At 46.3% G+C, this 12,268-nt stretch overlaps 1 pseudogene; it reads left to right on the forward strand.

Annotated features, from left to right (window-relative positions):
• The first annotated feature begins 5,958 nt into the window (after positions 1–5,958).
• Positions 5,959–6,078, forward strand: LOC136659826 (5S ribosomal RNA; annotated as a pseudogene).
• Positions 6,079–12,268: the final 6,190 nt, after the last annotated feature.

Raw genomic sequence — 12,268 nt, forward strand, 5'->3', positions numbered from 1 at the left:
AGTGTCAGAGTAGGAATTGAACCATTATGAGAGTGGATGGATGGGGGAAGCAATTCTGGGGAGCACCAGGCATTGACACTGAGGGCAACACCCATTTTGAGATCAGTTACAGTAGCAGGTCACAATGTTCGATAAAATGTATTTGTTCCACAATTCAGTCTCCTGGCATTATTCATTCATTTATTTGATTTAAGTTCCAAGCTGGACTTTTGGACTTTCCTGATATATTTGTCACAGCCGTCAAATGAACATTTTTTCATTTGAAATTTTCAATTTTTTATTCTCAACGTCCTGGTCAAATCTTAGTCTCAAGCTGGACTAAGATAATCCTAGTGACCATTAACAGCAGCCACTGTTGATTATAATATAATGTTCCAGTCTTCCTGTTTGTAGTATTCCCCCCCTCCCCTTTCTAGGTCTGTATGTGATAAGTGGGTGGGAATTACCCCAAATCAGGCCCGCTGTGCCAAGTGATAGGAGAATGGAGGTTTTGCAAGGGCACCCACCATGTATCTCCCCAAGCTCTGATAATAATAGAGTTTTCCCCCTCACTTTGTCCTTCTTTGCCCTCATTAAAACACATCCCTTGGCAAAGTAGTTAGCTAACCCTTTTCCCTGCTCTTCACATTAGCAGCAACAACAACAACAAAAAACCTGGATAATTTCTGCTTGGGGGAGTCTAATGCATCTATTCCAAGGATGGCTGACCTTAGAGGTTGTGTGTGCATAGTGCAGACTTTGGTGTACATAACCATTTGTTCTCAAGTTGCAGAAAAAAATTGGAGCTACCTATGGTAAAACCTATGGTTTTGCATATATGCCAACAGCAATGAACACCAAGCATTTAAAACTGGGCATTGATACAGAGTGTGAGACTATTCCCCTACAGCAGGGGTCAGCGACCCATGGCCTGAGGGCTGAAGCTGGCATACCATCCAAAGTCCTCCAGCCCCTGCAGAGCTTTGGAGGCTGTGACTCCATTATTTGCATACCTTCCTAGACAGGTTCCCAACCATCCCTTAAAGTCAGATTTTATCTGCAAAAGCCCTGAACACAAGAAACCAGTTCCTCTCTGCCCATTACCATTAGTATTATTAAGAATATTTATAAACTGCTTTTCAACAAAACATTCTCACAGCAAAGGAATAAGAAAAGGGATCCCTGCTCCCAAGGTGCACACAACAGAAAAACAACAAGGCACTCATCAGCAAAGAGTCACTGGAAAAGCTTCTCTATGCTATGATAAATAGGATGAGTCTTTCTCTTCCTTTTAAAGATGCCACTTTGCCCAGTTACCCCTTTGCCACAAAAGATGGACTATGCCTTTCCTTTTCAATTCATGCCAGCTTCTAGAGGCCTCTGCCTCTCTTGCCTGACACATCACTTTTCCTTAAACTGATTTCCCAGCAGCACATCATGCCATGATGCTGACCATGGCACACACTCCCTGTCCAACATCATTCTCTTCAACCATAGCCTCTTGGCTGTCAGCAACCCATCCCCAGGCACCACTGATTGTCTGGTTCTTCTGGCCTGGGAGGCGGTTGCTGTGGCAACCTTCCTGCAGCATCACTTTGGAGTCTGCTTCTGGGTGGGTGGGTGGTGTGAACCCTTCCTAGACACTCAGCCTCTAGCATTTCATTTGTAGGTGTAAGCTTGAAGGCAAGGCCCTTTTCCCTGTTTGCTTAAAATTATATGCAGCTCCAAATATGTTTTCTGTGCTGTTGGACTTACTAAATAGTTGTGAGCTGGGTTCTTCACTTGAGAGTAACGACCAGTTTTCTGGAACCCCTCCCTTGAATACGTTTGGAAATAAGGCTTTTTTTTTTCCAGTCGGCTCCCAGAACAAAAGCATGATGTGACTTTCTGACTCTGGTGGAACTCAGCATGGTTGTTGGATTCTGCCCTTTGAATAACAATAATAATATCTGAATCAACTACAAAGCAAGACACTGTACACAACACTAATTTACGATGACAAGGTCCTACCTACCTATATTAAAAACATAACAAAACAAAACATCAAACCCCAACACATAAGGAAAAGGAAGGAAGAATTGGGGTAAGGGAAGGCATTTCTTATAGTGGTCTTCCAGCAAATTCTCTTGTTGCAGATGACACTTTCTCTACATGCCTTTGAACTCTTGGCTGGCAGCTGGGTGATACATGTGGCCAGGTGGCCCATTGCTCCACTTCTGCATATTGCTTGTTTTGTGTCAGGGTTTGTATTCTGACAACTGCAACACCCACTTGCTTCTCAAGAGACTAATGGCACAATCGTAACCAACTTTCCAGCACTGTGCCAGCGTGGTGTGCATGGCATCCTGCAGTGCGGAGGCAGTCAAGGGGGCCTCCTCAAGGTAAGGGCATGTTTGTTACCTTACCTTGGGTCTGCACTGCAGCTAGGTCAGTGCTGGAAAGTTGGTTAGGACTGCACCCTAAATTCTGGAGTAAGAAAATTCAAGCTCCCTGTAGGCAGTACATAAAAAATAATTGCATTTGTGTACTGGGAGTGGCTAAGCTGTGAACCAGGAAGTTTCAGATTCAAATTTTGCCCTGTTTGTGAACTCATCAGGACAAACTAAAGTGTCCCATTAAGTGATACCAGTGGTGTAGCTAGAGGGGGTGCAAAGCACTAAGTTTTGCAGGTGCCTGAATGGACTTGCAAGCGGCTCCTCTCCTTTGGAGTCATTCTGGGCTGTGGGAGCAAAATGGAGGCATATACCTGGCTCCAAAGGGAAAGGGGAGGGGCTGCTTGCAGAGTGCATTCAGGTGCCTGCAAAACTTGGTGCTTTGCACCCCCTCTAGCTATGCCATTGTGTGACACTTTGCTCCCCCCTACAAGAGGGTGATATTGCTAGCCAACCTCACACAGTTAATCACTCGCCCCTCTCTCATTAGTTAGTTAATATGGTTAAATACATAAATTTATTAAAGGCACCAATAAAACACATTAATAAAACACTAAAATCTTGCTGCCTGTCCATCCAACTGAAGCACAAAGGAGCTGTCAAAAAAATTAAGAATCAATACAAAAACACAGAACAGAAGCAAATGATAATTGAACCAGGTATCAGCTCAGATGATAGCAGCACAGGCCGGCTAAGCCCATCCTTCTCAGTAGCATATGTGACCAGACGCAGCCCAATCCTATGCCTGTCTACTCAGAAGTAAGTCCCATTGAGTTCAGTGGGGCTGACTCCCAGGAAAGCAGGCATAGGTCGGCAGCATCCTAAAGCAGAGAGGCTGCGAGGATGACTCCCCCCTCCCACCAGGTTGGTACCCACGTCAGCGTCCCAGGCCCACCTCCATCCTCAGACAGAGTGCCACGCCCCCTGGCAACTCTCGAGCCAATCAGAAGGGCCGAGTGGAATTCGAAAACCGGGATGCAGAATACCTGAGATGGGGGGGGGGGGGCTGCTGCTGCGCTGCGCGATGAAGGCGGAGGAGGCTGGAGGGCAGCTGCTTGCGGTGGCTGGGAGGGCGCTGCCGTGGCTGGGCGCAACAGATGGATGCTGAGCCAGCCCTGCCCGGCATCCTCGCCTGGGAAGGTAAGGCAAGGCGTGCGCTGGCTGCCTCCTTCCCTGGGATGCTGTGCCCGCCTGTTGTGGTCCAGGGAAGCGGGGTGCCCACCTGGGCACCTGCTTAGTCCTGGGTAGGGAGGCAGGGCGAGGTGCAGCTTTCCAAGGGGACCACAAAGTTCCCACGACCTCCAATAGGGGGTGAAGCCGGGGTGGAGAGGGGAGCATCTCACGGCACTGCCAGCAGGGAAGCTGACTCCGCTTCCTCGCCACGCTTTGCAGGCTGCTGCTGAGGGCGTAACCAGGGGCTTCTTGACTGTGCTGCGGATGAAGGTGTGGATGGCATGAATCAGCAGAGGCTGGCAGCTCTCCTGGCCATCCAGCACCTGAGGGTCCCAGGGGGGGGGTTGGGCACCCCAGGGAATCTAGCAGGGTCGTGTGGTGGATGGGCAGGTGAGGCAGCGCCTCCCCAGCGGAGTCCTTCGAAAAGCACCACCGCTGTGTGAGGCACCCAAGCACGTGCGTGGGTTGTGGGTGCTTGGGTGCCTCACACAGCGGCGGTGCTTTTCGAAGGACTCCGCTGGAGAGGCTCTGCCTCACCTGCCCCCCCCATCACACGACCCTGGAGTCTAGACAGACTGAATGTGCTTGCGCAGAACGCATGGTGGTTGCACCTGTCAGAAAAGCCAAAGGTAATTAAAGCATGAACACCTCTGAGTTTCTCCAAACTGAGAGTAGCCAAATACTGTTCCCTCCCCTCTCAGTTATTTTGGGAGAGTCACTCATTTCCTCTGTCATTACAGGTAAGAGAGAGTGTTCTTTTGGAGTGTTCTCATTTGTATGTACACGTGTTTCTCTGCACAGTATAGAGGCAATTATCTGCATGATTTAGCTTCTTTTAAAATTTGCATTTTAATTACAACAGAAAAGGCCTGGCTTGTTTGGATGTAGGTGACATAAACTCTCATGCTGCACAGGTCTCTTCAGACTAGTGTGCAAGCTTTCCAAGTTACACAAAGCTCTTTGTCAGGCTGAATAGAAATCTTGATCCATACCAATGAAGGATTCAGCATTACTAAAATTGGAGGTCCAAAAACAATTTGTGTTGAGGGAATGGTATACTTCCACACAGTTGTAGATCTTGGCCAATTTGTTTTGGTTTCAAAATTCAGCTTTGCTAAGAATTTAGATGAATTTCTGGTGAGGGAAAGACAGGATTAAGTTGGATATAAGAGGAAGGACAGATAGCTTAGTAGGCCAGCTCAGCCCTCCTCCACATATTTCCATACTTTCCACCACAGCCATAAGGACCAGAAACAAGATTCCCCCCCCCCCCCCAAGAGAAATTTGGCATGCCCACAGTAATGCAATAAGCACTTAAAACTGTCTGGCTGTGACTTTCAGTCTGATCCTCAGCTGGGTGCTTGCAAAGAGCTGCTGGTTCTGATTCTTTGTGCAGTACACCTTGTTTGAAACTTACACAAAGTGTGTTGCACTTGTGTAGATGGGATGGGGTGGGGGCTGAAGGGAGTAGCTTGTTTCTGAAATAAATGAATTGAGCCACCATCAGTGTATGTGACATTTTCTGCTGTATGTAAAGGGGGGGGAGACAAGTATCTGACTCAAGGAATTCGTGATACGTAAATGTACATGGGGTCATGTACTATTACTATTGCCAGCCAGCCACTGCTGCTTCCATGCTCCCAGTTGTAAAATGCCTTGTACAGTGCATGTACATAGACAGGATTGTGCCCTTCTTTAAAAAAAAGAAAAAAAGAAACCAAGCCAAACCTATGTCTAAAAGGCATTTTCAAACTGTGCCTTTGCATCAGATTCCACCTTGCTCTTTCTTTCTTTCTGCCTGCCTGCCTGCCTGCCTGCCTGCACAGCCCTGGTCAGTTTCAAGTTATTGGAAAAATGAATTTTTTTCCTCTTTGAAAATGTCAGCAGGAGCCTCTGAATTGAATGGAGAAAGAAACTGGTATAATATGGTTACTCAAGTTCATATTGATGCAGAGGCAAATTGTTGATGCTGAGGTTTGTCCATTCTCAAACTGGGAGTATTTTAAAGCACGGAACGTCTTGATGTCTGGCAACCAAGCACAGTTTGCTTTAACACTGCTTCCTGTGGAAGATGTCTGTATGCACACAAAAAAGCAGTAAATATTTTTGAACATGCACAAGATATATGTGCCCTTATCGGTGATTAACTACAAACAGGGTGTGAACCCATTTTGAACAGCTGTGACTGCATTCTGGAGTATCAGAAGCAATAATATACAATGAAATCCCTGGATGTACGCAGTTAATTGGGTGCTCCCCGAGTGAATCAACAGGCTTGCAACCCCATTAGTACAAAGATGCATAAACCTGTTGTTTTACCGCTTTCGGTATAAGATGGTATATTAATATCTGCCCTTGCTAATTCAAAAGGCCTGTTTTGAGCAAGTGTGACCCTGCACATGCCCAGTCTCGTCTGATCTTGGAAGCTAAGCAGGGTCAGGCCTGGTTAGTACTTGGATGGGAGACCGCCTGGGAATACTGGGTGCTGTAGGCTTATACCATAGTCTTTCGAGACTGAAGGTTGCCAACCATTTTTCTCTTGTGGCTAGTAGGTCGAGTGCAACTGTTGCTATTCAACCCAGCACAACGTCCCTCCCAGTGGCTATTTTGTTAGTGTCTTTATTTGGTGACACTTTTAAAGGCTGTGGTCCACTTTGGACAGGGAATCACTTTACTATGTCCACCACTTTGAACCTTTGTATTGAACAACGGTATATCAATATTAAGTTTTTTATTTATGTACTTTATTTGTAGATTTATATCCCCCATTTCACAAAATGAACACACACAAGGTGGCTTTTTTGAACAGTTCAGGAATATTGTTGCAGCACTGCTATGCAAGGGTGGGATGGGTGTGCGTCTGAAATGTGTAGCACCTGATCTCGCCTACTAAGTGGCACCCATGTATTATTGATCATCCATGCGTCCATTTCTTATTTCTAGTCTTGGTTCATACAGCTGAGCTTGCAAAGCATGCTGCGGTTTGTGTTTTTTCCACTCCTTCCCTGGTTAATGGATGCACAGTTGCACATGAATGCACACATGTGCAGATTAAATCACAGCACAGAAAAGAATCGTGACCTGATGGTGTCATTGCATCAATGCCTTTTGGTATGCTTATTCATAAGTATAGCTAACCGGCAAGCAAAAAGCCACAAATTGAAATCTGTGGCATAGTACCATATGAAACTGCCCTCTCCTGAGTTGGAACAAACCACTGGGTCATCAGTCTTGCTACTGTCTGGCAGTGCCTCTCCAGCATTTCAGCTATAGAGGAAGGAACAATTTCCCAGTTGTACCTAGAGATTTCAGGGACTGAAGCTGGCATCTTCTACATGCAAAGCAAGTGAGCTACAGCCTCTCCCTGTGGCAGACTGTGCATGAACCAATTCTAAAATGAATGTTCAGACCTCTCCTATTTTAACTGGCAGTCAGAGGAGGAACAGATGGGGGAACATGGGAAATAAATAATAACAAAACAGAATGAGAAACGATTGTTCATACTTACAAATCTGCCATTTTTCCTTAGATGGGCTTTGCACCTGGGAGTAAGGAAATGAAAAGTATGGGGTGATTCCTGACTTTCTCTTGTGGTAACCAATTGGGCAAAATGCCATCATCCTCAAAGACCTGCTTGGATGCCAGGAAGCTTTTTGCCACTCTAAGGAGCGACTTTGGCACATAGACTGTCTATTCAAAGGGAGAAGGTGGTGTTAGCCAGACATGTTTGCATCTTGAAGTTTCCTAAGTAGGATATGCTTATGTAGGGGAGCTTCTGTACCATTAAGCGTAATTGAAATGGCAGGAGAAATTGCCCTGGCAGGAGAAAGGATGAGTCTTAGTGCATTTGCTACTAGTCATTTTTCCAGCTAAAACGCTCCCTCGACTCTTTTTCAGAATACAAGGATCTTGAACCCTTTGGTCAGCAGCTGTTTTTGCTGAACCCCACTCTAATGGGGGGTCCCAACACCCATCTGGCTTTGCCCTCTCAGCAAGTCACATTGCTACAGCTGTTGCTCATTCATGCCATTCAATGGATTTAACAGGGCTTACCCCCTAGTAAGTGTGGTTAGGGTTTCAGTCTAAAAGTGCTTTTGTGGCTGGATCTTGACCTAGGTTTTGTGACATTTATCACTCTATTTGTGCGAATGTCACTATTGTAAAGCACAGATGGAGCACTTTTTGAGTTCAGCATGTTCTTAACTCTTCCATTTAATTCAAATGGATGGAAATGATTCTACTTTGGCTGGGTTATGTAGAGGTCCAACTGTGTTATACAAGGATTTTTTTATACATGGATTTGACTCACACAATTGACCACTGCAAATGAGAAGGAATGTGCTGATCCCTGGAGAAGGGGAAAAATGCATCTCTGTAAAATCACAGTTTAAAAAACTGCTTTTCTCACTGTTGTCGAGAGACAGTCATGCAAGTGATCATTCCATTCTTCAGCTGAGCCAGGCAATTGCTGGGGTTCCTTTGCATTTCTAATTGCTGACTGCCTCTCTACAACAGTAAGAAAAGTAGTTTTTAAACCACAATTGTAAAGGAACACACTTTTAAACATTTTTTAAACTGCTTTTATTTAACACATTGCATGATATCAGCATAGAGTCCTTTATGAGGAAAGGCTACGGCGTTTGGGCCTCTTCAGCCTAGAAAAGAGACGCCTGAGGGGGGACATGACTGAGACATACAAAATTATGCAGGGGGTGGACAGAGCGGATAGGGAGATGCTCTTTACACTCTCACATAACACCAGAACCAGGGGACATCCACTAAAATTGAGTGTTGGGAGAGTTAGAACAGACAAAAGAAAATATTTATTTACTCAGCGTGTGGTTGGTCTGTGGAACTCCTTGCCACAGGATGTAGTGATGGCGTCTGGCCTGGACGCCTTTAAAAGGGGATTGGACAAGTTTCTGGAGGAAAAATCCATTATGGATTACAAGCCATGATGTGCATGTACAACCTCCTGATATCAGAAATGGGCTATGTCAGAATGCCAGATGCAAGGGAGGGCACCAGAATGAGGTCTCTTGTTATCTGGTGTGCTCCCTGGGGCATTTGGTGGGCCACTGTGAGATACAGGAAGCTGGACTAGATGGGCCTATGGCCTGATCCAGTGGGGCTGTTCTTATGTTCTTAACTGTGCATCCTGTCAGAACAAAGTTGATTCATTTTGGATTCACCCCCCCCCCCAACTGATTCTAGCTCTTTACACATAATTCTGGTCACTTCCCCAGCTCTTGGGCATGGACAGATGGCATTCATTTCTACCACTGGCAAACTCTTTCCCATTTTGTCCATCTGGGATGGACAAACTGGAATCTGAAGGCTCTGCTGTGCCACATTGGATGACCAAGATATGACCCAGTGGTAGCTGGCACTACCTCTCCAGATTTTGCAGAAATGAAATGCTTCTCCCAGCTCCGTTGTAATTGATGCTCTGTCTCCATAGGAACTGACTAGGTGTGTCAGCAAGGACCAGATTACTGCTTCAGGAGAAATAGCAGCCTCTCCTTCTGCCTGATGGCATGCAACTGGTAGCATCACTGATGGACGGTGGGGGCAGTCCCTCTCGGGATTGCAACAGGTATGTGTCAGAAGTTTGGGAGAGCAGCAGGTGTGACTCTTTGGGGAAGCAAATCTCACACTGAACGATGGGCACACTGGTGGGAGGACGGCAAGCAAACCAGAAGCAATTAATTAAATAACTGAATGCTTCAGTGGCGTAAAGCTGCTGCTTGCTCTCTCCGTGTGATTCCCTGTTCTGGATTTGCCTTCCTGCAATCAGCCTCTGCAGGGGTGAATAATTGTGCTGTGTGCCTGGTAAGGTGTGCCTGGATCAATCAGCTATGGAGAGAGACAGCAGATTTATTTGCCCTCAAAGGAGGCTGCTCATGTATCTTTGCAGTTGCTGTTGTTCAGAGTTGCTGTTCAGAGTTGCCTCTTTTGAATCAGTAACCTGTGGAGAAAGACTGTGGGGAGGGCAGGTGCAGCTCCATAACTGGTCTGTGGAACTCCTTGCCACAGGAAGTAGTGATGGCATCTTGCCTAGATGCCTTTAAGAGGGGATTGGACAAATTTCTGGAGGAAAAGTTAATCATGGGTTGCAAGTCATGGTAGGTATTTGCAAGGTAGAGGTAGACTGCCTCTGATTGCCAGATGCAGGGGAGGGCACCAGGATGCAGGTTGTATCTGTTATCTAGTGTGTTCCCTGAAGCATTTGGTGGGCCAGTGTGAGATACAGGAAGCTGGACTAGATGGGCCTTTGGCCTGATCCAGCAGGGCTCTTCTTATGTTCTGCTGTGGATGGATTAATTATTTTACACACGCTACCAATAAACATTTTTGGGTGAGATTCCAGTTTTAAGGTAGTAAGACAGTGGTTCCAAATTGCACCGCGGTACCTTGGGGCATTATGGCAAGCTCATACGAGTTGTAGGTTGTCCCCAGTGGCCCCTCCTATTGGCTCTCCTGAGCATGTCATTTTGGATCACATGAAATCTCATGAGATCCAAGATGGAGGCACTCGAATCTTATGAGATTTGGGTGCTGCCATCTTTGATCTTTGGAGATCTGGGTGCTGCCATTTTGGATCGCATGAGATTTTGTGTCTTTCTGTGCAATTTACTTCTTTTGAATCAGTAACTCCTGCAGAGAGATATAAGAAGCCTTGTTTGAGGGCATGTAAATCTGTCTCTCTAGACAACTCATTGATCCGGTCACACCTTGCACAGCACAGCACAACTGTTCACTCCAGTGGAGGCTGATTGCGAGGACACAAATTCAGAACAATGAATCGCACAGAGAGAGAATGCAGCGGCTTTGTGTCACTGAAGCCTTCAATTATTTAATTGCTTCTGGCTTGACTTTCCTCGCTTTTCCTCATGGCTAGGTTGGCCCTGACCATTCCCCAGTTTTCTATTGCACTAAATTTGTTTGCATCTTTTCTGTCCTGTACTTTTCCAATCTGCAAACGTGTTTTGATCTCTCTCTCTCCAAAATCTGAAAATGTGGGTGGGGAGGAGAAATGAAGGATTCCCAGTTCTTTAGATCTTGGAAATAGACTAGTAATTCCAAAATCAAGGGAGAGATTTAGCGGAGGGGAATTGCAGAAGCATCCTGCTCTGCTGGCTGGATTCCCCTGCATAAGTCCTACGTGTTTGTTCACTACTTTCTGAGTGGCAGCTGCCAAGCTCAGTCTTGGATGGATAGTATTCCTCCTGGCTTCTGCCCTGCAACCCAGCTGGCGTTCATCAATTTCAATCAGCTACAACATCCATTTAAAAGAAATTTAAATCCGGTAAGCTGGGGGACCAGCTGCCTCCAAAGGGCAGAATTATAGATTAGTGCAATAGAGCTCTTCTGAGAAATTACAACTGAGGGCACCTGCCTTGGGAGGGGCAGCCAGCAGTGGTCTCTGCTCTGGTAAGTACATGAAATTTGATAGGATAACATACATTTGGAGTTAGAATTTTAGGCTTCCACTGGGGCCCTGTGAGTGTTGCCTTCCCCACTGAAAATCTTGGGTCCTTGGTGCTCTTTCTTGAGTGCATCAAAGGCTGCAACAACTAGAGACAAATGTTAGGAAGTGTGGCTTTGCATGTCAATAACATTGACTTTGGGAGAGCTGCAGTGGGTGGCAGGGTCATAAATCAGTGGTCAAGCACATGCTTTGCATCAGCACCACCAGGTTAAAGAACTTGGGTAGCAGGGCTGTGAAAGACCTTGCAGAGCTGCCTGCAGCCAAGGGAGACCATACTGGCCTAGGTGAGTCTGACTCACTAGAAGGCAGCTCATATCAGGGTTCAGTGGCAAGACAGATGCTCTGTATGCAGAAGGTTCCAAGTTCAGTCCCTGGTACCTTCAGTGGAAAAGGATTGTTGTCTGGATCATTGGGAAAGCACCTTTTTTTGTCTGAGATCTTGGAGACCAACTGATAGAGAAGACATCAGTGGACTAGAAAAAACAATAGCCTGGCTTGGCAGAAGGCAGCTTCTATATTTGCTGCTTGGGGTCTGCCTGGTCAAGGCAGCTGGGGTTGGGAAAGGGTTGTCCTCCCAGGGCACTTGCTTTTGCCTACAGGTGGGTTTATTTGTCTGTGGGTGTTTTTGTCTACAAGAGGTCACTTGCTTTTTAACTTGCTTTTGCTGATTGGTGGAGAGATGGTCGTGCCTTGCCTTCAGCTGCAGTGTTGGCTCCTTTGTTTGAGTCACGCAGGGATGAGCGAATGCAGGGTGCATCCTTTTCCCTTTTCCTTGTGGCCGATCTGTGGGTTGATATGCAGGGGTTGATGTGTGAAGGGATTGAATCAGTGTGAGCAATTCAAAAAATGAGACGTGGGGTGGGTGGGTGAAAGAAATGCGTGTTTAATGTTCCACTTCTGCTGAAAAGGAACAGGAGAAAATTTAGTTGTGGGAGGAGAAGAAGGTGTTGAATATCTCTGTGGTTTGGGATGAGGTGAAACAATTAGCCCTGGGGGGGGGGGGAGAGGGGAGAAGCAAAAGGAATGCACCCAACCCCCAGGCTCTGACCCCCCTCATTTCCAAACCACCCTGACCTGTCTCACCTGACCCTATGTGACAGTCAGTGGCAGTATTAGTAGAATATTGTGTTGGAATATCTGTTGTTTGAAGATGTCGGGCAAAACTTGGAAAGATAGAGGTACCGCCGGGCAG

This window comes from Tiliqua scincoides, chromosome 8 (genome assembly GCF_035046505.1).
Source record: "Tiliqua scincoides isolate rTilSci1 chromosome 8, rTilSci1.hap2, whole genome shotgun sequence".
NCBI classification, from domain to species: Eukaryota; Metazoa; Chordata; class Lepidosauria; order Squamata; family Scincidae; genus Tiliqua; species Tiliqua scincoides.